Source organism: Notothenia coriiceps, unplaced genomic scaffold (genome assembly GCF_000735185.1).
Source record: "Notothenia coriiceps isolate Sejong01 unplaced genomic scaffold, NC01 NC01_scaffold00033175, whole genome shotgun sequence".
Taxonomy (NCBI): Eukaryota; Metazoa; Chordata; class Actinopteri; order Perciformes; family Nototheniidae; genus Notothenia; species Notothenia coriiceps.
The window spans coordinates 63,421-67,272 of NW_011365876.1; the positions used below are offsets into that span (position 1 = coordinate 63,421).

The window sequence follows — 3,852 nt, forward strand, 5'->3', positions numbered from 1 at the left end:
AATTTTAGGAGTCTGATAATGTCATAATAAAACCATTTGTCATATATTTATTGTCAAATTATATATGCAGGCGGACTGAAATGAATATTACTAAAAAGCAATTTATGAAAACAAGATCAAGACGACCAACATCATGTATTGTGTCTGGTTTAATCAGGATTCAAGTAAATATTCTTAAATGATATAATTTGAATACATTTCCCCCCAGTTTCCCCCATTAAAAAGGTATTTCCTGTCTTTTGCATTCCAAAGAAAATCAGGCGGTGGTTACAACTTGTAATCACTCCTAATATAAAACAAAGAAATAGCCTATCAAGCTAATCTACGTACGAATAAATCAGTTTATTTCCCCCTTCTTTTATCTGATAAACAGGAATAATTGCTATGTTGATTAAATCTTCTATTTAAACTCCGAAGCAGAAGGTGGCAGTAACGCTGGTTACCAACCCTCAGTTAAAAACGTTAAAAAAAATCGTAGAAGAAGAAGTATCCTAGCTGTTTGTGCTTACCCATATATATAAAGTGCTAGCCATGCCCATAACTAGCTAGTTTATTTGGAGAAAAAAACATTTATTTGAGTATTTAAAGTAGGAATGGAGGGACCCACACAGAAGCAGTGGACGTCACTTTAAAGGTGAGGATAAAGTATTTTGTATTTTCGTGAAGCTACGTAAAGTGTCAATGAAAGCTAACAAGCCCAGGCTAACACCAGCCACTGTACCGCTGTCTGGAGAAGCTCTGTTGTGATGTTTTTTATAATATCAGTACGTTTTCTCTAATAACATATCTATTGATCATCAGCGTTAATGAATCCCACTGAGTTTCTAGTGACATTATATATCAATGTGTAATAGCAGCTGCTGGACTGGTGGTATTTATTGTGTTACACAGTGATGGAATGTAAATAAAAGTACATATATTCAAGCACTTAACGCTAAGTACAGTTTTGAAGTACTTGTACTTAATTTTAATGTATCCATTTTAAAGTAGTACTTTAGTAACATATGTTGTTCTTATGTTAAACACAATTCAAGAAGAATGCACTTAAAACAGAACAATAAAGGGGAAACAGAATGTATTAACAGTAAAGTCTGAAGCTTAATTATATCATACCTGTATATATTATATCTGGGCAGGATCCCTTTAAATACTTAGATTAACTATGCAAAAACGTTTCAAACACAATAATCATCATACCTGATTTTAAAATGTGTCTACCGTCCTATTTTTAAAAACATGTTTTTGAATTTGCAAACTGAACATACTCTTAATTGCTTGTAACAACCACCAAGCAAGATAATCTCTGTTATCTAGAGTGTTATGGTTTATAGATATATAACTACTCAACGAAGCGTGACGAGGATAAAACGAGTTTTTCTTTGTCAAGTCCATTTATTGCTTTACATGTAGGGGCATCCCTTATTGTCACCATGTGGACACCTAGGAGTCTGTTATTGTCTCTCTGAGGACACCTGGGAGCTCATAATGTCTCCTCTTACATGTCCTCGCTGACATGAACAAAGGTTGATTGTGTTTTAAATCAGCATGTTTATTACTCAGAAAAGTGCCTGACTGTACTATTTGCTTTTAAAGGACTTTACAGTATGCTCTCTGTCCCAAACGGCATATAAGTATTTTGCAACCCTGGCATGGAATATGTTGCATATAGATCTGAGACTTAGTGAATTCATCTTGTTGAATGCTTTTGAATCCTAAATAAAAGAACTAGAGGCAGATTCATTAAGATTTCAATGTTATTCAACTCCTGTTACAAAGCTCACTTTTTGGTAACCAGTCAAATGTGAGTTCCCTATTCTTGGATTTTAGTTCCTTTTCCTCCATCTGTTGTGTTTTTATGCTATGATTATGCGTTTTAGTTATGTTGATTATAATCTTAATCTCAGAATAATTCAAGGTTAATAAAAAACCTGCCTTTTTTAATTCAGAATGGTGGCTAACCTATACAAAGTTTTTCTACCTTTTTTTTTAAATCTTGTTGTGTTGCATCATGTAATGATGACGATCTGGTATAATCTCTAATTGTATTAGCTACATATTTAGTTTAAGTTTATGTGTCATATTTAAAGGTGGGGTAGGTACTTTTGGAGAAACCAGCTAGAGTGCGCTAGAATTTGAAAGTACACAACCGGAAAAAATATGCCACTTCCTTACAGAGCCCCTCCCCCAACACACGAACGCGCACATGACCAATGAGGGCACGAGATAAGTTTGTGCACAGATGGAAAGCTGACAGGCAGGTAGGCCCGGCTAAAATGATTGGTCGTGCTTTTCACACTTTTTTTACAGCGCTACGGCTTCCAGAGATTAATTTTTGAATGTATTTATTGTCAAAGCATTTAATATATTCATTGCTATCGGGATGTTAAGAGCAAAATTTTCAAGAACGCAAAGCACACACCGTATATACATGCATATCCTAGTAGCATCTAGTACATATATTTGAAATAGGTAGAAGATTGACAGCGCATAATAGATGTTATAATATACGAAAATTTACAAATACACAGGTGGAAATTTCACCCTGGCCATGAAACCTCTTGGTCGATCTCGCGCGATCGTTAACTTTCATTGTTGCGCCTTTTTATACGCCTGAAAGGATGCTCCGGGAGGGGTTGTGTGCTCTGGCTCGTGTACTGGTTACTCCCGTGCTCTTTCAAACACGTGTCTACGCTTTCCGACTGTCCGTCCTATCCCGGGCGATTTTACCTCAACCCCAGCAACGAAGTGTCAGGTGCGAAGGTGTCTAGCTCTTAAAAAAATTACATGATAACGTTTATTAAGTTGATATAATTAACGATGCCGCTACGCGATTCTCGTTAAGGTACTGTCATATTGTTTTGCACAAGACTTTATTTAAGTATGTAGGGGGATACTGGAAATTTGAGGTCCCCCGGTATAAGTGGTTTCGTAAAATAGAATGTGCGATCCTCACGAGGATTGAAGCACGATTTTGTAAACAATCGGGCATCCTCCAAAAAAGAATTTTCAAATAAGTGTTTTCTGCGACTCTGGGATAGGATGGGATTCCTATTTAGTGTTCTCACTTGATTCTCACTGCGCCGGGCAAACGATACCTCACGCAGCTAAGAGCCACGTAGCTCAAATCTTTCGCCCAGTCGATCGCCACTAACCCAACAAGTCCCCATCCGGCCAGGGGGCACCTTTGAGTCCGTTTTTGTTAGGGTGTCTTGTAGAGGAGAACCTACCCGAGGGTGGGATTAAACTAGGTACGGTCCCTTTATTGGTTCACAAATTTTAATTCCTATCCCATAAGAGAGGGGAGAGGGGTCTGGTTTCGTTTCGAATGGCCCCTCTTCCTATCCTCGCTCTCTCTCCTCTCTAGGATAAATACCGATAAAGGAACAAACAGCACTAATTAGTCAAGACAACAGCGGACAAACACCCCTCATACACGCCTACCTCGACAAAAGCAAATGTGGACTCTGGCGCCGGATGGAGACTTGCTATCGTTCACGTGCGAGGCCAGTGACGCTGAGCGCAAGATCTTGGAGTACGTGACTCTTGCTGCAGTAGCGTATCGCTTCAGCCGCGCAGTGAAGGATCAAGTGAGAATTCTACTGTAATAGCGAATCATAAGCCCACAACCCAAACTCAGTCTGCCAGAGCCCGCTACAAGCAACACCTCCATCGAAAACATTCCCTTTTTGGGGTGGCATTTTCAAGAAGTCCGATCGCTATGGAAAACAAACAAACGAAACACTCGTCGAGGCCGCATTCTATTTCTACGAAACACTTATGATCCGCGGGACCTCAAATTTCACCCTACATTACATAAAGTCATTGTGAAAATCATATAAGGTACTTACCGAG

General features: G+C 38.7%; 1 protein-coding gene across 1 annotated transcript in view; it reads left to right on the forward strand.

The window, feature by feature from the left end:
* The first annotated feature begins 472 nt into the window (after nt 1–472).
* Nucleotides 473–3,852, forward strand: part of cunh6orf89 (chromosome unknown C6orf89 homolog) — a 15,694-nt gene continuing 12,314 nt past the window's right edge. The window contains exon 1 of the mRNA XM_010789654.1: nt 473–634. The gene's annotated coding sequence lies outside the window, so the exon portion shown is untranslated. The remainder of the gene's footprint in view (nt 635–3,852) is intronic.